Consider the following 22,539-nt stretch of genomic DNA (forward strand, 5'->3'; position numbering starts at 1 on the left):
ATGACCTGAGCCCTAAACCGAGAGTTGGATGCTTAACCAACTGAGCCACCCAGGCGCCTCTGTCTTATGTTGAATTTCTTGAATTGACTGGCCATCTGTGTATGTTGTTTGGGGAAGTGTTTGTCTAAATTGCTTGCTCAATTTTGCATGGGGTTGTTTGTTCCCTCAGTTGAGTTTTGAGAGTTTTTTGTATATTCTGGACACAAGTCCTTTGTTGGATATGCGATTTACAGTTTTCTTTTCCCAGGCTGTAGTTTTTCATTTTGATGGAGGCCAATTTATCAATTTGTTTCTTTTGTGAGTTAGGCTTTTGGTGTCATATCTAAGAACTCTTTGCCCAACTCAAGGTCACGAAGATTTTCTCTTATGTTCCCTCTAAAAGTTTTATCACTTTACAGTTAGATCTTTGATCCATTTTATGCAAGGAATATATGAGGTTTTGGGTCTTGGTTGTGTTGTTTTTGTTTTTGCAATGGATGTCCAACTGTCCCCATGCCATTTGTTGAAAAGGTAGTTGTACCTCCATTGGATTTATCAAAAATCAATTGTTCATATTTGTGTATATTTCTGGGTCTTTTTATTCTGTTCTATTGCTCTGTGTGTCCACACCTTCACCAATGCCCTGCAGTCTTAACTTCTGGAGCTTTGGAATAAGCCTTAAAATTGAATAGTGTCAATTCTCCAAACTTATTCGTCATTTTTTTTCAAAATTATTATGGTTATACTAGCTCTGCTTCCTTTTCTTATATATTTTAGAATCAATTTGTCTATATGTACAAAGAATTCTGTAGAGATCTGGATTGCAAGTGCACTAAATCTATAGAACAAACTGGAAGGAATTGGCATCTTGACTGTATCAGTCTTCCCATCCTGGAACACAATATGTCTCTCCATTTATTTAGGTGTTATTGCTTTCATCAGTGTCCTGTAGTTTTTATCATGGGGGTCCTGCACATGTTTTCTTAAATGTATAGCTAAGTATTTCATTTGGGGAACTTTTTGTAAGTGGTATTGGTTTTTGAAATTCTAGTTTCCAATTATTTATTGCTAGCATATAAACATATGGTTCATTTTTTTTTTTTTCATGTTAAACTTATATCCCACAACCTCACCACACTCAATACGGAGGGTTTTTTTTTTTTAATTTTTTTTTAATGTTTTATTCATTTTTGAGACAGAGAGAGACAGAGCATGAACGGGGGAGGGGCAGAGAGAGAGGGAGACACAGAATTGGAAGCAGGCTCCAGGCTCTGAGCCATCAGCCCAGAGCCCGACGCGGGGCTCGAACTCACGGACCGCGAGATCGTGACCTGGCTGAAGTCGGACGCTTAACCGACTGCGCCACCCAGGCGCCCCAATACGGAGGGTTTTTTTGTGTGTGCCAGTTCTGTGGGCTTTTCAATAGTCATGTTCTCTGTGAATAGGGACGGTTCTATTTCCTCCTTTACAATTTCTATACTTTGATTCCTTTTTCTTGTCTTATTGCACTGGGACTTAGAATAGCAATGTTGAGAGTGGACAACTTTTCCCTGTTCTCTTTCTTATGGGGAAGTCTTCAGTCCTTCATTGCTGCACTTGATATTAGCTCTGGATTTTTTGTAGATACCCTTAATCAAATGAAAGAAATTCTCTTCCCATCATAGTTTGCTTCAAGTTTTTATGAGAAATGTATGTTGAATTTTGTTACTTTTTTCTATATCAATCGATATGTTTACATGATTTTATTCCTTAATCTATTAATATAACTTATGTTGATTAATTTTCAAGTATCGCAACAGTCTTGCATTTCTGAAATAAACCCCATTTGGTTGTGGCACATTATTCCTTTTTTATATTGCTGGATTTGATTTACTAATATCTTGTGGAGTATATTTGCATATTCATGAGGGATATTGATCTATATAGTTTTCTCTTCTTGTCTTGTCTTAGTATAATTTTGATTTCAGAGTAATGGCGACTTTATACAATTAATTGCAAAGTATTTCCTTTATACTTTCTGAAAATGATTATATAGAATTGGTGTTATTTCTTCTTTAAATATTTGGCAGAATATGGCAGTGTAACCATCTTGGCCTGGAATTTTCTTTTTTAAATGTTTATTTGTTTAGTTTTGAGAGAGAGAGAGAGAGAGAGAGCAGGGGAGGGGCAGAGAGAGAGAGGGAGAGAGAGAATCCTAATCAGGCTCCATGCTGTCAGCACAGAGCCCAAGGTGGGGCTTGAACCCATGAACGGTGAGATCATGGTCTAAGCCAAAATCAAGAGTCGGAGGCTCAACCAACTGAGCCACCCAGGCACCCCCAGAGTTTTCTTTTATGGCAGATTTTTTAACCACAAATCTATTTGTTAAATAAATATAGGACTATTCAGGTGATCTATTTCTTCCTAGGTGAGTTTTTTTAATTTATTGCTTCAAAAAAATTGGCCCATTTCATTTAAGTTGTTGAACTTGTGTGCATAGAATCATTCGTGATGTTTACTTTTTACCTTCTTAGTGCCTGTGGGGTCTGTGGCTTTTGAGTTTTGAGGGAACTTAAAAGTAACACCTCTCTTGTTTATCCTTGCCCAGGGAATCAGACAGTAGCCTTTGATCCTGGTAAAGCATCTTGAAGAACATTGCTTAGAACGAGAGAGGAGGCTTACTAACACACCTGAAATTGTACTCATCCATCTTATCATGCTAGTCCTGAAAACCACAGGCTTCCTTTCACAAGCCAGCCTCTGTAAAACACGTGGCTTGGAGAAGATGTGCTCTCTGCAGGTAGTAGACCCAAAAGGGATGTACAAGGTGAGTTCTGTGCTACAGAATGAATATGTGTGCCTCCCCCCACCTCATTTGTATCTTGGAACCTAATCCCCAATGTGATGGTATTTGGAGGAGGGGGGTTTTAAGAGGTGATTATGAGGGCAGAGTCCAGATGAATGGGACTTGTGCCCATATAAGAGAGACTCCAGAGAACTCCCTTGCCCCTTCCACCATGAGAAGACACGGAGAAGATGGTCGTACACGAACAAGGAAGCAGGCCCTCACCAGACACCTAATTTTCCAATGCCTTGATCTTGGACTTCCTGGTCTCCAAAACTGTGAGAAATATTTTCTGTTTAAGCCCCCCAGCCCATGGTGTTTTTGTTATAGAAGCCTGAATGGGCAAGACCCACTCCGTGCATGTTTCCTTCTCCCACACTCACCAGAGGAGCTCAGTGGAGAGAAGATATGAGGTCCTTCAGTGTGGAAACAGGAAGCTGGAAGCCAGGGGAAAGCAGATGAGCCTCTGATAAGGGTTTCTGGTGAGCACACAATAGTTGCCTTCTAATGACTACAGAAATCACTGGAGGAGGAAGAGGGGTGGGGAGGCAACAGTCTGTTGGTCCTTCAATGGCAAGCAGCAATGAGAGCCAAATAAGGCTCATCTATTAGACCAATGTCATAAACAGGTAAATGTGTGCACAGGTTAGAAAAATCACACTGGGTTACACACTGCGGTAATGTCCGATCCAACATTAAATGCTGGATCGGACATTTATGACAATGTTGTGATAATACAGAATGATCGGGCATGGTTGTGCATGGGATGGGAGACCAAGGTGGCTAGAACTCAGAGAGAGGGGAAATGGGGAGGGACGGAGGGGGATGAGGTGGGAAATCTGGGGTGGAATGAGATGGAGAAGGGCGCTAAATTCCATGCTGAGACTGGGCTGTACTGTTCTGGGGAGGGGGAGCTAGGAAGGTGTTCCAGAACAGCCTGGGTTAGGCGCACCAGTTTTAAAAGCATTGAAATGTTTCCATTCCATTAGCAAAAAGTCCCCCTGTTCAAGGTCCCCTGCTTTGTTGCCCTTCTTGCCCCCACCCCTGCACTCTGCTGCCCTCCCCTGGGGTCCTTGGGCCCCACCAGCATCCAGCAGTAAAAGTCCGCTATCTAGCAGGCCCCCGCTTCGGCCCATAGCTGGTGCTTGCGCATCTATTTCTTAGATATTTGGTCTCTCCCCCCTTTGGCATCTGTGAGGAGGACATTGTGGGAAAGCAAGAACCCAGGCTGATCGGATAGGGTCTTTGGTGGCCCACCCCAAGTTCCCTGTCTGAATGATGGCAGGCACGAGACTTGGGACCTTGGAGAGCTCTCCTCGTTGGTGTTTAAAAACAAAACCACAGACTTTGTGTTTTACCTTGCTTCCCTCAATACAGTAAAAGTTGCAGGAAGCAGAAGTAGGGCCTTCGGACCCTGCCCCCTTTGAAGTCAAATAAACATCCGTCAAGGAGGAACAAGACAGAGCTCCTTGTGATCAGATGTTCCTGATTCTACAGGCATTTATCAAAGCCTCGCTCATCAATTAGAGAAATATTTGAAAAATCATCATAGCCCCTGCAAACGCCTCATGTATAATTCAAAGCGACGGCTGCGGATGCAGTGAGGAAGCCACAGAAACCAGGGTTGGCTTTTGAAGGTAAACCTGTCTATTGTCTCTTTCATCCCAAACTCGGGAACAAACTCCCAGCCCCTTGAAAATTGCGTTCAGCCTTGGATGTAGAAGTGTAGAAATCTTGAGCCTGACGTATAGGAACTTCCTCTGCCTCCCCGTGGGCCCCCCATGGGGGACACCATTTCTCAGCTCTTGGAAACTGGGTCTCCTTGTGAGATTAAGGCCGTGAGAAATGACCCCTCATATCCGTGTAGCATTCGCTTTTTATCCCAGTTTCCAATACTGAGTGGTTCAAAGAGGGCTGCAAATAAAGAAAAAAAAAAACAACCAAGCAAGTGATCAAACAATACCACGTAAAAGCCACCCTTAATTTGTTACTTCATTTGCCCTTCCTTACGATGCAGGAATACCCCATTTTATAGATGAGGAGGCGAAAGCGGAGAGGTGTGGCGACTTGCCCGGGGTCACGCAGCAAACCCACAGTGAAAAATATTTGCATCTTGACCACCAGACACTGCCTTCGGGGGCATAGAACCTGTTTTCATTTTGATCGTGTTATTCTATTTGAACAGCTTGGAAACTAATAAGAGGGAAATTGGTCATTTTTCATTGAAATTTGGTTTGGCATAACAAAGTCTTATTTTTTTTTTTTTAATATCAAATATCTATCATTAAATGAATGGCCATATTGCTTATATCATTTAAGCCACCCCATGCCTGAACTGTATTTAATTAACAGGGTCAACTAATTTCATTGTGGGTTGCACCAATGCATATAGAACCGACATGATTTAAGACCCCGGCACCACCAACTCAGGACTTTAATGACAGGGTGATAGAGGACGGGTGCGGGAAACACACCTCTGGACAGTGGAGGAAGTACTTCCTTCGGATCTGACCTAGACGTTACTCTGCCTGCTTCTTCTCAGTCCTCATCCGCCCTTGCAGTACGGCAGGACACTGAAGTGGTTCTGAGAGGGAGCGAGTGGATTCCTTGTGCAATGGGTCACAGGGGACAGGCCCTCTGCAGGGCATGCACAGAGGTGGGTGGATGGTCTCCTGGGTTCTGTGCCCTAGGAGGTAGCAGGACCCCAGAAACGTGAGAGGAATTCTAAGCCGTTCTAAGCGGAAAATGAGCGTTCTTCCCCGTGCAGGGGGATGAAACTGCCCAGCCCAGAAAAGCAAGCGAGGTGAGGGGTGCAGAGAGGAGGGTCCAGGACCTGCTTGATGCAAGTGGAAATATCCAACCTGGACCAGGCAATCAGGGCAAGTGCCGGGTGGAAAGGTGAATGCCACGCCACGCCTGGCCGCCAGCACAGCATTCAGAACACAGCAGGTGCTCAGCAACGTGAAAGAAGGTGCTCCCGCACCTCTTCCCCGCCGAAGCTCACCGACAGGTTCCAGTGAGAGCTGGGGCCCCCCTTTGGAGCTCCCATAATACCCCGGGCTTGCCCATCACAAAAGCAGTGTCACATTGCATTATAATGATCTGATTTCCGGTCTGCTTCCTTCCTAGAAACTCCTTTTGCATTCCCAGCATCTTCTCCAGCATATGGTGCATATTAAGCAGCGAAGGAAGGAGGGAAGGAGGGGAAGGAGGGAGGGAGGGAGGCTTCTGTCAGCTACATTGGTCCGAGGGTTTCCCCAGTAAGCGAGCAAGGAGAAGAAACCGGAAGTTAATGGCTGGCCCCGCTGCACATCATCTCTGGCTTGCTGCGTGTAATTATGCTGCCGTAAGCTCTGTAAGGAGCCGTGCCTCGTTCTCCCCCCACCCCCCAGTGAAAGCTCCCTGGTGCTGTCACTCGGTGAGAGTACAAGTCTCAAGACGCCAGGGTCTACCTTGGTCACTGTTGTTTTCATCGGCCTGGTGCAGAACCTCATATAAGACCTTAATAAATACTGATTGAAGGAATGAATCAGTGAGTGAACTGGGTCCTTTTGTGTTCCTTATGAGGCCCTGGTTTACCAAGACCATCTGTACGTGGTTCACATGGTTCTCTGGGCGGGTTACGCCCGGGACGGTGGGCCTGCAGCCCACCGGAGCAGCTCAGGCCAGCGACCCCTTACAGCAAGGTGCCTCCCCCTTCAAAATGCTCAACCTCACGGTTGAATGGCGTGGGCCTCCGGTGGAGGGAGACCTCTCCTGGATCCAGCAGGCCACGTGATTTTCCTAATACTCCACCTTTGGAGCAGGGAGAGAACGGTCCTTCCCTTTTCGGGGCCTCGTCTTCCCCTCTGTGAATCGTGAAGGCCACCCCAGAGGATCCCAACGCTTTCCTAGCATTCCAGGAAAAACCAGAAGGAGGGCAGATGTGGTGATGACGTCCTAGCTGCTTCCTCTAGCAGCTCCACTGCGGGTTCCTGGGGCTCTGAGGGAGCGGGGCCCTTGTGTGGGATGAACTGGAGGAGGAGATGTGAGCAAGCATGAGTTAGCACCCCTGCTCGGGGCCTGGGAAAACGTGTCAGAGACACGGAGGGGAACCTGCTGTCACTCTAAAGACAGCAGACTTCCAGACTGAAAATAGGACCTGCTTCTCGACTGCAAGGGAGGGCTGCGGGCTCCGTGCCTGTAGGCTGGGGTGCAGGATGGCAGGACACGGCAAGTCGTGCCTGCTGTGACTTGCTTTTCTTAAGGCATTTTGGGAGACGAGGATACAAACCATCAAGAAACCTAATCAACCCCGTGGGTCCTCTCTCTGGAAAAAAAGACGCAGACCCCTGACATTTTGCATCAGATGCGAGCGGGGAGTTCCTTGAAATCTATATCTGAGCTCTGGGACCCAGATGGCAAACCTGTAGAGAGTAGAGAGCTCTGGGAGGGAGCGGCCACGGGTCTTAGCTGTAATCCAGGTTCAGCTCCATTGGGCTGTGCCTGTACTGTTCTGGGTGGCCTCAGTCTCACCGTCTGTAAAATGGGTGGCCTGGGAGAGGACTAGAGCCAACTTCCTTCCTGGTGTCCATGCTGGGCTTCCATTTCACAACCACACCCGCTGAGAGTTCCCGCAGTGCGTGGGGCCGCTGTCCTCACTGCTAAGCTGAGAAGCCGGTGCGCTGGGGTAGGGGAGAATGTGCTTTTCTCCAGGAACAGTGGTCCTGGGCATTCAGAATAGACTCTCTAGCATTCAACTCAGCCCCGTTCTTATGGAGGAACCTGAGACTCACCAAGACTAGAATGGCTCTCCCCTCTGAAGACTTGAGGTATTCACTCTCTCCTTCTCTTCCCCCAGCTCTGTCTAAAATGGCCAGATCATGGGAGTTGGGGTCTCCTTTGGCCAAGGAAGCATCACCACGGGCTTCCTTTCCAGGCTGCCCGCAGTGGGGCTGACAGAGAGCTGGGAGTGAGGGCACAGCCGAATTTCTAGGAGTAGGAACCAAGGCCTAGATAGCTGTGACTTGTCTCCAGCCCACCAGGCCAGGCCTGGGGCCAGACTCACACACGAGGTCTGGAGCGCTCTGGGCCTCTGCTGCACCATCTGAGCAAGAACAAAGTGGTTTCCCTCTCCCTCCCCAAGCCTCTTGGTTCTTGGTGTCCTTCCTCCATCACCACCCACAGCCTCGCCTTCTTCCTGGCAAATCCTAGGCTAAGGGAAGGGGGCCCAGGAGTCCAGACTGAGCAGGATCCAGGTTCCCCCGCCCAAGTGCTCCGCCTGGAGAGGATGACTGGCCACTCCACCTCCCCCCCTGCAGTAAGCCTGCCCCAGGGCCTTCCTTTCCTACCCCAGACCCCAGCCCTCCAGCCCCTCCACCCGCCTTCGACCCACAAGGTAGCTCCTGTTGGGGTTTGCTTCCTGACTCAGATCATACGACATTCTTTAGAGGGAAGCTATGATTCCCACTCGAAATTATGATGGCTTCATAAGAACAATCAGTGACGACCCGTGGAGCCCTGACTCTCCCTGTCCGCTTCTTCAAGATTCCACTCCCTTGTTAAGAGACCTTTGCTCTTCCTGGCTGCCTGCGGTTTCTTTCTGCGGCCAAGGTGCCCTCCCTCCCACGTCTGTGCCTCCCCGTGGGCCGTTCCTTTGGCCTTCTCCACCCCTCAAGGCCCCTCCCACCCTTCAAGACAGCTCCACACCACCTCCGCTACAAAGCTTTTCCAGATATCCGAACCAGAGTGAGGTTTTCTTCCCCCGTAACCCCTGGTCAGCTGGGTGTTGAGAGGAGAGGAGACTATGGTGTCGAGCCCTGTGCTGGCTGCTTCAACAGAGCAGGACCCCGGTTAGTGCCCATAGCAACCCCTGGGGATAAAGATTCATATCTCCATTAACAGGTGAGGAACTGGGGCAGTGGGGGAGGGGGCTGGATAGGAGGTGGGTTAACTGACTTGCCCAAGGTCACACAGTCAGAAAGTGGGAAAAGTGCCCGCGCTCACAGCCGCGGTTTTGGTCCACTGTTCTGCACCAAGCGTTTCTTTCTTCCTGGGTCACTTACCCTGGCTTGTTTGTGTGGCTTCTCCTCTGAAGCGGGGTCTCCGGAGAACAGAGGCTGCTCCATCCTCCTCTGCCTCCCCCACAGAGCTGTGCGGAGGGACTGCTCAGTCCGTGTTTGAAGGATTGAATTAAACCCCTCCACATAGTGGTTGGCATTTTCTTGCACCTAAAGTTGCAGTAATGGAATTTCCGCCATGGGCTGTAAAGGATTGAAACGTCGAAAATGTCACAACCCGGAGGAAGCCAGAGCTCTTGAAATTTACAAATAAAACAATGGCTTCTGTTCATGGAACATCTGCCGAATGAGCCATTGCAAGCCTTTCTCTCTGACTCTTGACGCTAAGTCAGTCGGCTTCAGAATAGCCGCACTGGTGTTTATGGCTGGTGTTGCTTCTGATTGGTCAGTGCCCTGTGTACTCCTCGTAAGACTTGTTAGTACTGCACCTGCTGGTAAGTCATGTGCTGTTACGGTTGCCCCATTTTATGGATGCGGAAACTGAGGCTTGCAGAAGAGAAGCAGATCACCCAAAGCCACACAGTTAGGTCTTGGCAGAGTTGGGCACTGAAGCCTGGAATGTCTGTGGCACATGTAACTTAACCAGCACACCATTCAGCCTCAAAGCCTGGCTTTGATCCCTCCCGTTCCTCCGCTAGGGCAGGCTTCTCCCACCCTCGATAGGCCTGGAGTCAGTGTTCGCACGGCAGTGGGTGAGGGGCTGGTTCTCCTGCAAAGTGGACCTCCGGGTGGTTCAGCTCAGCTGTTCATGAGAAAGGCGCTCCACCTGGGCCCAGCCCTGCCCTTGAAGGGCAGACACCGGCATCTCTGCTGACATGCAGGGACGCCTGGGGCCCCTGGAGCTGCACAGGGGTCAGCGGTCCTTAGGTTTACACGGAAGGGGAGTGAAGGAGAGAGCCACCACGAGCAGAAGTGGATCACAGATGCTGATTTGTAGTTGGTTGCATTTTGGTAACTCCATGGGAAACAAACCATGGATTTGGAGGCTGAAATCCTGGCTGCCCCTTACTGCGCGACACTGGCCAGGGTGCTTACTCTGTTTGGACTCACTTGCTCGCCTGTAAAGTCACCTGGGCTGGATGTACTCTAAGGCCCCCTCCAGCTCCTCCTCGATGAGGATTTGAGGGTCGGCTCGGGGCCCAATGGCCCGTGTTCACACATCAGCAACGGGATGGGGGAAATGTCCCACCCGCTACATGGGATAATGACGGTAGTTGCCTCCACCGGACGTTGCACATAAAGCGCTCACGATAATAGTCCCGGCTGCATGGCGTGTGCTCAGTAACCCTGCTTTATTGTCACATTAAGGTCGAAGTGGTTTCTCGGGCTCTAAGACTTGCTCAGCAAGTATGGTCTCCATGAAACACAGGAAAAACAGAAGCCCAGAGAGTTTAAGTAACTCGCGCAAGGTCACACAGCTAAAATGGGGCTGGGCCCGTCCTCAGTCTTTCCTGTCACTGAGCCGTACCGTCTGCTTGCCATACCCACCTGCCCCGGGAAGGAGACCCACAGTTTGGACGGCAGGTGTGAGTGGGATCTTCTCCAGGTTGGAAGGAGGGTTGGCTTATATGCTTTTCCTTTACTTTATCAAAATGTCTATCACTGCCAGCTGTGAAGAGGTGGAGGAATCTGGAACCTGTGCTCAGGGGCCTTGACTTTCAGTCCTGCTTCCTTCTCTGACTGGCTGTGTGACTTTAGGAAGGGCGGGCAACCTCTCTGGGCCTTGGTGTCTTCATCAGTGAAAAGAGGGACAACGGCCCTGCCCTCTCCAGTTACAGGGTTGTTATGAGCAGTCACCAAAGCGTCACACGCTATATAGATCCAGTGGCAAAGGCCTACTTAGGGCTTTGTGTCTCTCAGGGTCCCCATACAGCTGGCTCACTCAGGTGGGTCACTGAAGAGGGATTAAGAGACTGTTTACAAAAGTGGCACCAAAGCAGAGGAAACCTTGGACACAGTGCAGCGTGCAAAGGCTAGCGGGAGCCGGGAGCCCTTGCCGCAACAGGTCCACAGGTGCAGGAGGAGGGGCGGTTATGAGAACAGAGACAACCAGGGCCGGGGGTAAAGGCTGCTGGCTGCACAGGAACCCCCAGATCCTAGTGGGAAGAAGCCAGAGGCCCAGCACTCCAACCGCTCTTTTGTCCCTCGCTGGGGTCTCCTGCTTGAACCACCTGCCGGCTGAGCTCAGTGGGCAGCTGGGGAGCACATGGGCCACCGGGGCAGGCCGCAGCGGGGAAGGCAGAGAGCAGGTCCGAGGAGCAAACAGGAGCCATCCCGGGCCACATAGTACAGGGGGTCTGACACGACTGGTTCTGCCTCTGCGTCCTGTGAGCCGTCTAGGCAATAATAGGACACACACACTCGAGAGAGTGCCATATTCAACCTGTCAGGGGGGCGGGTATTGTAAAAGGAGATTTAGTTTCTTTTTTTGTGAGTAAAACAATGAAACCTCCATAATTGTTCCAGGAGAAATAAACATGCCAAAATATTTAAGTACTAATAAAACTTAAGAATTATCCCGGCATATTTAAATATAGATGTATTTTTATGGCCAGCAATGAAGGCAATTGCCAGGAGAACGCATTTCATCCAGGCCATTTGCTACTCACTGCCCACCCCCGCCCCCCTTGGAGGCTTGGGTGGGGAGGGGGTGTACAGGGAGTGGGTGTGGAACCTTCCCGGGGGTGGGAAGCGGTCCCAGCCGCTCACCTGCAGGTCGTAACAGTTACTGAGTCACAACGGGGACACCAGGCACCGCATCCCACCTTTGCGTGGCTTACTTCTCCCCGGATCCCCGCCGCCACCAAAGTCCCGTGAGTGTCATCCTTAGTTGATTGACGGCCAAGGGAAGACAGGAAGGTGCAGCCCTGGAAGGTGCTGGCTGCCCTCTTGCTACCAGGGCTGCGAGGAGGCAACCTGCCTGGAGACCCACCTTCTAGACCACCTTCCTTGCTGCCCAGCCCTGCGCTTCCTAGGGCTACAGTCTGCGGCAGGCAGAGTCAGGGGCTCTCTGAGCTTTGGCCAAGTCTTCAGCAGCTTCCGAATAAGTCTCTCAGACTCGACGTCTACGTGGCTGCCCCCCACCCCCACTCCACCCGTTCTTGGTGCTGCAGCTGAAGGCTTCTGTCTCTCAGTCTGAGTGTGTGCGTGTGTGTGCATGCAAACCTGACCTGGTTTCCCGGCTTTTAACCTTTCTGTGACTACCCACAGGATACACCCGAAGCCCCCGGGGCCGTGACCGAGGCCCTGCCCATTGCTTTGGCTCTATCTTCCAACACACCTTCAGTCATACCCCGGCGGGACTAGAAATCGCTTCCCCAAACACAGCATGCTGGTCCTTCTGCCTGGAATGCCTCTCTCCCCTTTCTCATCTGGCCAGCACTTGTCACAGCCCAGCTCAGGTACAAATTTTCCAGAAATCCCTCCCAGGACCTGTAAATGTGGGCCACCACCCCCCACCCTCCCCCCGCTCTGCGCCCCTGTAATGCTCCTTAGCTCAGCGCTCATCACTTTACATTGGAATCGTCTCCTAATGCGACTCACTTCCTCAGATGCAGAGGCTGTGTCTTCTCCACCGTTGCCTGCAGCCCCCCGCATCCTCTACCGGCCTGAAGCACAGTCTCAAGGGAAGAAGCCCGAGTCAGCGGCTCTGAGGGAGGCACATCTGTGGTGACATCATGGCTCTGTCGCTCAGTACCTGCGTGACCCGAACGCATGTCTTAACCCCTCAGACGCTCCCCTGGAAAGCAGAGATAACAACGCCCAGCTTGCAAGGCTGTGTGAGAAGTAGACCAACCGTTTGTAAACACACGTGGCAGAAAGCTAGGCATAGGGGCGCCTGGGTGGCGCAGTCGGTTAAGCGTCCGACTTCAGCCAGGTCACGATCTCGCGGTCCGTGAGTTCGAGCCCCGCGTCAGGCTCTGGGCTGATGGCTCAGAGCCTGGAGCCTGTTTCCGATTCTGTGTCTCCCTCTCTCTCTGCCCCTCCCCCGTTCATGCTCTGTCTCTCTCTGTCCCAAAAATAAATAAACGTTGAAAAAAAAAATTTAAAAAAAAAAAAAAAAAAAAAGAAAGCTAGGCATATAAACGTTCCATATGTGCTGGTCGAACGTGAATCTTTGACTATGCTTTTGAAATTGCCCCAGCCTAAGGGCTCTTTGGTTGGTGAGGGGGCGCCCAGCCCTCACACAGACCTTTCCATCCACTCCCAGTCTTTGGGACCCACCTCCTGAGAAGTATAAGATGCACAGAGAAACCGGAAGCCCAGAGAGGTAAGTGCTTTACCCCAGGTCACACAGGAAGTAATGGATGGAGATCAGTCCCTGGGTCTGCAGGTGTCCAGGCTGCTACTTCCCAGAATCCCCTGTTCAGTCAGGAATGATCTTCGGTAAGGAACCGGTGACCCCCTTGGGGAAACTCACCCCCTCCAAACTCGTCTATGGCCTGTGTCCAGCTGGCAGCGGTCAGCTGCTTCTGGTTAGACTTTCTCGACCCGACTAGGGGTTGGTTGCCTGAGCTTCAGGCCTTAGTTGGAGAGGCTTATGGAGACGTGCCTCGGGTGGACATGCCTGTGTTGTGCCCAAATACACTGTGATGTGCCCACGTACCTTCAACTGCCCTTACGGCTCTGCCCCACAAACCTCTGGGTGATCTGGGTTCCTGGCCTAAGAGTGAGTCCCTTCTGAGCCTCGGTTTACTCATCTGTAAAAAAAAAAAAAAAAAAACAAAAAATACCCCCCAAAAACAAAACAAAACAGGGTGTTTCCTCTGATGATTAGAAAAACTGTAAGATTGTTATGACCACAATTATCACCATTAACCATCATCACCATCATCATAGCAAATGCATTCAGGAAGTGTTGTTGTCCCTCTGGAAATCGAAACCCCCAGGAACTTGATTTCTCTGCTGCAAATAATATCACCCGTGTCTTATTTTATTATTATTTTTTAGAATGCTTTATTGTGTCAAAATATGTATAACGTGAAATCTACCGTGGTGACCGTTTTTAGGTGCGGGGTTCCACGGCGTTCAGTACATCCACATTGCTTTGCGAGCATCACCACCACCCAGAAGTCTCCAGAACTTCTTCATCTTCCCAAGCTGAAACTCTGTCCCCATTTAACACTGTCTCCACTCCCTCCTCCCCCCAGCCCTGGGCAACCACCGTCCTGCTTTCTGTCTTTACAAGTTGGACGACGTCAGGTACCTCCCATAAGTGGAATCGAATGGTACTTTCCCTGTTGATTTCACTTAGCGTAATGTCTTCAAGGTTTATCCATGTTGTAGCACATGTCAGAATACCCTTGCTTTCTAATTTTTTTTTGAAAGAGAGAGTGGGGGAGAGGGGCGGAAGGAGGGAGAGAGAGAATCTCAAGCAGGCTCTGTGCCCAGTGCAGAGCCCAATACAGGGCTCAATCCCACGACCCTGGGATCATGACCTGAGCTGAAATCAAGAGTCAGATGCTTAAGTGACTGAGCCACCCAGATGCCCCAGAATTTCCTTGCTTTTTAAGACTAAATAATCTTCCGGCATATGTAGGTACCACATTTTGTTGGTCTGTTCATCCATCAATGAATACTTGAGTTGTCTCTACCTTTTAGCTCTTTTTTAAACAATGTTCTATGAGCACGGGTATGCAAATAGCTGTTTGAGTCCCTGCTTCCACTTATTTGGGGTGTGTACTTAGAAGCAGACTTGCTGGACATATGGTGATCCTGTTAGATATTTTTGAGGGGCCACCATACCATCTTCATGGCGGCTGTGCAATTCTCCATTCCCAAGAGCAGTCCACAGGGCTTCCAATTTCTCCATACCCTCACCAACGCTTGTTATTTTCTATTTTTGGTGTGTGTGTGTGTGTGTGTGTGTGTGTGTTTTTGGTTGTTGCTGTTGCTATAGCCATCCCAAAGGGTGGTTGGTGATAATGGTGAGTGACGTCGAGCATCTTTGTATGTGTTTGCCGTCCATATGTCTATCTTCTCGGGAGAAACATCGGTTCAAGTCCTTTGCATGCTTTCTAATGGGTTTTGTTTTGTTGTTGTTGTTGGGTTGTAACTCGTGCTCTATTTTAACATCAGATGAGCTGCTCAACCGTCGTCCATTGGAAAATAAATTATGTGAGTGTGTGGATCAATGGGTAGAGTGCAGGCATTTATGAAGCATTTCTTTCGTTTAATCTTTGCCATAACTGCAGGAAGTAAGAGATGTGACCCTCCTGTGTGAGGAAACCGAGGGTCAGAGGGCTTAGGCAACTTGCCCAAGATCACTCAGTTGGCACAGGATATACAGAGCAGGGCTTGGGACTTATCTCAGCGCTCACCAGTGTCTGTCTCCAAAGCCAAGTAGCTGCGTCCCCCACGCAGCCTTCCCACAGAAGGCAAGCCTCCTAAACCCGAGCACAGCCACAGAGAAGACCAACCCATTACTGTTATCCATACCAAAGAGACACCCCCAGGTGAGTGATGTCACCAGAAGGTTCAGAGCAAGGCCCGCCATTAATCTCATGGTTACAAGCAACATAGGAAGATTATGCTGGCCTCCAGCCCGGTTAAGTGGACATTTGGATTTTCTCCAAAACAAACGTGGATACTGTAAATACAGGTCAGCTGGTTTGCAGGAATTCGGCGTCCAGATGAAGCGGCATCTAGAGAGGTTTTTCCGAAAGTCCTACTGCAAAGAGCCTGGGGGGCGGATCTCTTGGAGCATGTCTCCTGCTTAGAAAATGTTCTTTTCATTCATTCAAAGCTTCCTTGCCAAGGGGCTTCTGAGCACTCAGCTGTATGCTGGGCATGGGCTCATGTGTGAGATGCCAGAGGTAGAGAGAAGCAGTGAATCGTGATTGTGGCAACCACCATCGGTTCTCCAGAACAGTCTGCCTTCAAACAGGAGACTGAGGCCCACGGAGGTGAGACACTTGCCCGTGGTCACACAGTAAGTATGTAAGTGGTAAAGCTGGGAAGCTACCCAAAGTCTCTATTAAGTCACTTAACTGTCTTTTTTTTTAATGTTTATTTATTTTTGAGAGAAAAAGTGTGCAAATGGGGGAGGAGCAGAGAGAAAGGAAGACACGGAATCTGAAGCAGGCTCCAGGCTCTGAGCTGTCAGCACAGAGCCCCATGCAAGCCTAGAACTCATGGCCCGTGAAATCATGACCTGAGCCGACGTCGGACACGTAACCGAACGGGCTACCGGGCGCCCCGCTTGACTTCCTTAAACAGCAATATTTTTGGTGTTTATGCTACTGCATTTTCTAGATCACTTCCTATTCTCAGAATGGGTATGACAATCCTGTGGCAGAATTGACGCCGTAATTCTGGTTTCAAAACAATAAGGTAATTTAGATAGGTTTCTATTTCTTCCCTCTGGGAACCTGTGGTGGAGGTTAAGCCTTATCCCCAGGAAAAGTTAGAGAACAGGAGTGGGAGGAAAAGGGAATGCTCGTGGCATTCTTTGATTAAGTGCCTCGTGAGTGGGACAGACAGTGAGTTCTTTTAATCTACTCCCACCCAGGGTGTACGAGTAGGGAGTGTCTTCCCTTATTAACACAGAAAGTAATGGGCTGAGAGTTCACTCAGGCACTTTGGAGGGGCCAGATTAAGCAGTCCTGGTGTGGTTCCCCGGGGTGGGGTGGGTGCGAAGGGTTTTGCCACTCTGGGCTGGCCCTAGGAGTACTTTTCTCCCAACGAAGCTCTGGCCAGGGATGGACTCCACATCTCCTTGCTGGTTTCCCTTAGCAGGGTTGAGATAGGATCCACTCGCCTGAACATCAAGGGAAGACGACAGGGCGGTAAGCACAGAAGGAACGAGAGTGTGAACTCAGCCCAGGGGCTCTGTCCCGCCATTGCTGGCTCCCCCTCAAGTCTCTGTCCAAAGCTCATGCCGGAAGAGCTGGCTGCCGGCAGCCCCAAGGACTCCTCAACGGGGCTTTGATTCTCCGCTTGGTGGGGGTGCCATTTTGTCACTCTGTGCGGATGGTAAGTTTCTTGTTCCTTTAGCATAGAACCTCGATCTTAATCACGTCTATATCGAGTGTAAATGCTTAAGAAAGTTTTGTAGAAGGACAGAGTAAGAAAGGAGAGAAGGAAGGAAGGAGCGAAGGATAAATAGAAAATGTTCCTTTTAACAAAATCCTTGAATGCATCTGTTCTAACCGATTTGTTGGGAGTGGCAGATGTGTTTGTCTGTAGAGCCTGACAGATAGATATGTAGATAGACAGGCAGATAGGTAGATAGAAATAAAAATAGGTGGTCACTTCATGTTTGCCAAGCGAATGAATGAATTAATGAGTAACATGGAGATTCGTGATTTGCCTAATGAAAGGGAGACTTCCTTGTGGAACAGTGTTGGTCACTTTGTTGCTAAGATCAAGGGGGCCGTGCAGACTCAGGCTTTGGTTTGAGCGCCCAAGGAAATATACAAGCCCACGATGAAACAGTCACCTTAGAAGGCAAAGTTGTTCTCGGCACCAGTCGGTGTGACAAATCCAGTCAGTGTGACTTCTGGGTCTCAGCCTGCCCCAGACCGTCTCTCGCAGTCACGCGGTTACATTGCCAGGGAAAGGGCTCTTGTCTGAATATAGCCCATGAGCCTCTCCTTAACCTTCAAACCAGGAGCATGAAGGGTCTCACATGAGCTAGCAGCCGTGATGTAAGGATAAACAGAGAGGGGGAGACAAAAGGAGGGCGTATCTAAGCGCTGAGGGAAACAGAATGATTAACCCAGGCACAAGCAGGAATTTTTAAAAAAACTTTCCGGATTCAAAATTGTTCTTTCAATTAAACTCCGTTCTTTCAATCAAACTCTCTCTCCTCTAAGCGGCGGATCCTCTGCCTCCTGCAGTTTCCCTTGCAGGAAATCAGGACCTTCTTCTGACTTCCTTCCGCCTCCCGGTTCTTGATCCAGAGGGTGGAGGTTGGAGAAACGGCCTGGAAACAGCAGAGGAGGCCAGCAACTCTGCAGGGCGAGGCCCGACATCTCGCCGCATTAACCCCGCGAACTCAGGCCAGGCGCCGCGGCTGAGCCATTAATGCCTAATGATGTCGCCTTGTCTTCCAATAACAAACCATCTCACCGGTCGGTTTTATAGGGGACCAGCTGTTGTTAATTGGGGAAGACGAGCATGAAATGGCCGCTTTCACACCTGACCGAGAGAGAGCAACAGCATCGAGGGGCAAATGGAACCCGCCTGCTGCAGGCAGGGGGTTCCTCAGCTCTGCCTGGGCCAAGGAGAGGCCCAGAGACAGCAGTGGGCTGTGCCATCCCTGTGGCATCCTCAGCGGGCACAACACTTACTAATAAAAGAGGGTGGGGTTCGTCGAACATTCGGCCCCTCCTCCCGCAGCCCAAGAGCGTCTCCTCTTGCTTTTGCGCGCGTCTCTAGCCAGCTGGGGGGTAGCCCAAAGCCAGGGCCCCATGTTGCACAGCCAGAGCCTCGCCCAGCATCTGGCACGTTCCAGCTCTGTAGAGGAGGCACGGCTGGGTTCTCGAGCACTGATCCTGGCCTCTGCTCCCTGGCCACAGGTGACCGGACCGGGGATCAGGGGCGCCAGCAAGACGTGGCTCCAGGGCCTGGCTGTGCACACACAGAGCTGGCTCGAATGCATTCTCTCCTTTGCCATTGCATCAAAGAGACACAGACAGAGGTGGCCACTCAGCAGCGGGTCCGAAGCAAAAAGTACCGGGGGATGTGCTGTGATGGAGAGGGTCGGGCTACCCCTTTGGCCCAGGAGCAAGCCGGCATGAAGAGGAAAGTGATTCACGGGACGGGAGACTGGTGCAGGAGGAGCGTGGGGCCCCCACCACGTGCACTTGAACCTCCCAGTCGCTGCGCATCTCCCGAGACCTGCGCTTGGAAGATGTTATATCATCCCCGTTTCGCAGATGGGGAGACTGAATCTCCGTGATGTCAAGCAACCTGATCATCTTTATGGAATGGCAGAGCAGGGACTGGAACCAAATCTGGGATCTCCTTCTGGTGCTCTTTTAATGGCCCTGCGCGGTTGCTGTCGGCATTTGCGGGCCCCTGCGGGTCCTTCCGCGGGCTGGCCGAGGTAGAAAGCTCTCCTCTGGGAGCTCAGGCAGGCTGCCTCGACTCCTGCAGACTGAGAAAAGCACAGGACCCTCTCTCTGCCTACATTTGCCTTTATTTTCAGCGTTGCTGCAAAAGATGGGAAAGCAGAGCATTAAAACATGTACTGTAAATAAACCAAATTAAAGTAAAATTGACTCATTTAGCAACCAGCCTCCGATCTTGCATTAGAGGCAATTGAAGAGATTTCACAGATTTTAGTAACCAGATAAGATTATTATATAAACAGACTTCTGCATTGAATGATGAGCCATATCTTGAGGAGAATATTTGAAATCAATAGTAATACAGACTGAGAATTAAGTAATGTGGCTAAGCACCTTTGAATGATGCCATTTTTAAGAGCTGATTAGAAATAAATATGCCAATTTCAGCGAGAGCCGAGAGCTGGAATAGAGTGATGATTAATCAGTTTGGGCCCAAGACCCACGGAAGCCATCTTGGTATTGCCAGCCCGGGGCTCGCTGGACAGAGCCTGGAAAGCTCGGGGGCCTGATGGTGGCCCATCAGAGTCCTTATGCAGCGACACGGCCCTGCCCACCAAGGGGCTGGCCATGGCGGCGTGGGGAGGAGGTGCCCAAGCCCGGAGGATTAACTATAAGCTGCTTGAACTGCTCACGCAGGGCCAGCCAGAGCGCAGGGAGGAGATTACAGCTGGGGACACTGACAACCTGGGGATTGCGTTTGGAATGCCCAATTACCATTCAACTGGGAAATGATTGGTCTTTTGGCTGCCCTGTAATCATCTCTCACCTGGACAATTGCACCGGCTTCCCGACGGGTCCCCACGTGAGCTGGCGGATGCGTTCCATACCCGGTCACCATAGTGATTTTTCCAAAGCACTGCTCAGATCCTGTCACTCGCTTTGAAAAACGCTGCTGCCTTCCTTTTGCCGTTGGGCCAGGCCCAGGTATCTTAGCTTAGAATTCAAGGCCCTTCATGGCCCAGCTGTCCCTACTTGTCTCATTTCTTCCTAGTCCCCATTCCTGCCTTATGATGGTTCCGGATGGAAGGTTTTAGGAGTGCCAGGTACACCCTGTTCTTTGTGGTAGCATCTCTGCTTCTGCTGGGCCCTCCCCGCCTGCCCTGTCTGCTGAAACCCACCTTTCCCCACCTAATTCAAAGTCCACCTTGACTGTTCCCTCCTCCAACCCACGCAGAACCAGCCGCTGTCTCTCGGTTCTTACCCTACCTGAACAAGCCTTTTCCTGTTTCACATCCATGTCGTTCACTATTTCTTTTGTATCCAGGGAGACTTACGAGCACCTCTGCAGTGCTATGCACTGTGGTTGTCCCTGAAGGCACGGTGAGAGAACCCAGAAGTGGTCCCTGCCCTCCTGGAGCTCAGGTTCACACCAAGCGTTTAATACTCTGTGCGGCTGTCCCTGCTCTAGTAGGCAAGACATGTTTCTTCCATTCAGCTGGCACAAGGCAGGTGCCCAATGGCGGTTGAATGAGCGAATGAGGGACCAAACAAAGGACTGAGTGACAGAGATGGATCAGGGAGGGGAGGTTGCAAGGAAGCAAATTTTTGCTTGGCAGAAGAAACAGGGTTCTGTTGGCTGCCCAGCACTGCCTAAGCTGCCTTCCGCAAGGCTGAGCTCCCAGGAACTAGAGGCATCCATGCAGAGGGAGACCATCTGTCAAGGAGGTTCCAGAAAAGACTCAGAATTGGCAGTGAGACAAAAGTTGCAGTGCTGTGGGCTCTAGGCCCAGCCCCACCACCGGCTCACTATTTGACCCGAGGTAGAGCCCATCCTCTCTTTGGGCCTCAGTTTCTCCATCTGTAAAATGAAGACTTTGGACTACAGGTGGTCAGTCATGAGCCCTCGGCTACCACGAAGAAAGCAGAGGATACTTCTTGAATGTTGGTGAAATCCAACCGACATCCATGGTGGACTATGAATAGTGCTAGGGTGAGGATATATCCTGTGTTGGGTGCAGAGAAAAATATAACAGGCGTGGGATGATGGAAAAATTACATACAAGGTTTTGTAACAAGAGTATGGTAAGTGTGAGAGACCATCCCGTGAGCCGTAAGTGTAGGCTGGGAAGGCTTCCTGGAGGAGGTACAACATTGACCTAAAGGGTGAGTAGGACTTAAACCTTTGAGGAAAGGAGTGAATTCTGATCCATGTGAGAGGAGACCTGAATCACCAGGGCCGTGTGCCAAAGACCTCCCCATGGATGCATTCCCAGGCCACGCCTTCATCCCTAACCAGGAACGTGGCCAGGTACAGGCCCTATACAGAAGGCTGAATTTCTTGCTCAAAGGGGGCAGATGTGGGTTTCTCTTTGCTGTGTTTTGATCCTTGTTTCTGCCTTCAGTAGGCCTGCATCCTCTGGCCCCACGAGGCCCTGAATGTTGGGATGCAGGGGGCTGAAGCTGAGATCCCCCAGAAGGACCCGGCTCTGGCCCTCATGGCTCTGCAGGCTGCCCAGGATACAGGGGCCCTGAATTAAGGAAGCTCTCTAGAAGAGGGCTGCCATACTTGGGTTAGCCAAGAACGGGCGGAGAACCCCATTCCCTAGGTCATCTGCCGGGATCTGGGCTTTTCAGGGGGAGCTTGGGGCGAGAGGGGGGGAACGGCTGCTTTGCCTGAGCCGCTCGTCTGTGTGAGGCCATCTGTGTGCCGGCCTGCTCCGTGCTCTTCTGCCTGGCCATCCATCTCCAGCGTTCACAGCTCTGTGAGCTCAGGGCTCTGCTGGGACTCTGGGTGATGGGATCCATGCGGGGGCAGCTGCTGAGCTGCTGGTGTGGTCAGAAGAGGAGACGAGGGGCCGTGGTGTAGGGTTCTCTGTCCCCCCCCCCCCCCCCGGTAACTCACCTCCCCCTCCGCTTCCTTCCTTTTTGGGACAACACCCGAGGCCACCAGAAGCTCTCCTATAGATCATTACAAGCATGTAATAGATGGGAAAGCTGGGGCTGAGAGAAGGCAGGAGGCTTGCCCAAGATCCCAGGATGAATTAGCCAAAGAGCAGAGACTAGAGTCTCTAGATGCCCTGTCTTGTTTGCTCCCTGCCACAGCCTGGTCTCCTGGCCGCGGTGTTCACCCATGGGACCTTTCTCCCCCTGCACGGGGAAGGGCCCTGGGGTCAGTGCCCGTACTCTTCACGGTGCCCACAGAGTCCCACGGAAGTCAGGCCTTTCTCCCTCCTTCCTCTGCCTCTGCCCTCCCTGCCCTGCCAGCTCCATGTGCCCTGGGCCCTCCGAGGTTCTGCTGTCCGGCCTGGCCCGGCTCTCCGCGTAGTTCATATTCAGCACCGTAACCCCCGCCGCTCTTGACGAGTGTTGTGTTGTCACTGAGTCATAAATGTGGTTACACGCTTCTATCTGGTCCTTTCTCTTTGGGCTGAGCCAAACAAGAAACAGCCCCACCCAAGTGTTCCAGTTAAACACACATGCTCACTCCCTGCTTCCTGCCACCACCTGTTGGCACAGAGGGCGCAGAAGAGGGTCGGGGCACGGCCCCGGCCTCACCCACCTTGCTGGAGCCTGCGTAGGCAGCCAAGGGGGATGCCTGCCCTCCACTAGAATTGGAGGCTCGCAGCCTCCCGTGCAGGGAGAGCCTTGCTCCATCCGAGGC

General features: G+C 50.9%; 1 long non-coding RNA gene across 1 annotated transcript; it reads left to right on the forward strand.

Moving 5' to 3' along the window:
• The first annotated feature begins 15,935 nt into the window (after positions 1 to 15,935).
• On the forward strand, positions 15,936 to 22,285 carry LOC123576660. Its single transcript, XR_006701527.1, has 2 exons — positions 15,936 to 16,836; positions 17,679 to 22,285. It is a non-coding gene; the product is annotated as an uncharacterized LOC123576660 (long non-coding RNA).
• The last annotated feature ends 254 nt before the right edge of the window (positions 22,286 to 22,539 follow it).

Source organism: Leopardus geoffroyi, chromosome D2 (assembly GCF_018350155.1).
Source record: "Leopardus geoffroyi isolate Oge1 chromosome D2, O.geoffroyi_Oge1_pat1.0, whole genome shotgun sequence".
Lineage (NCBI taxonomy): Eukaryota > Metazoa > Chordata > Mammalia > Carnivora > Felidae > Leopardus > Leopardus geoffroyi.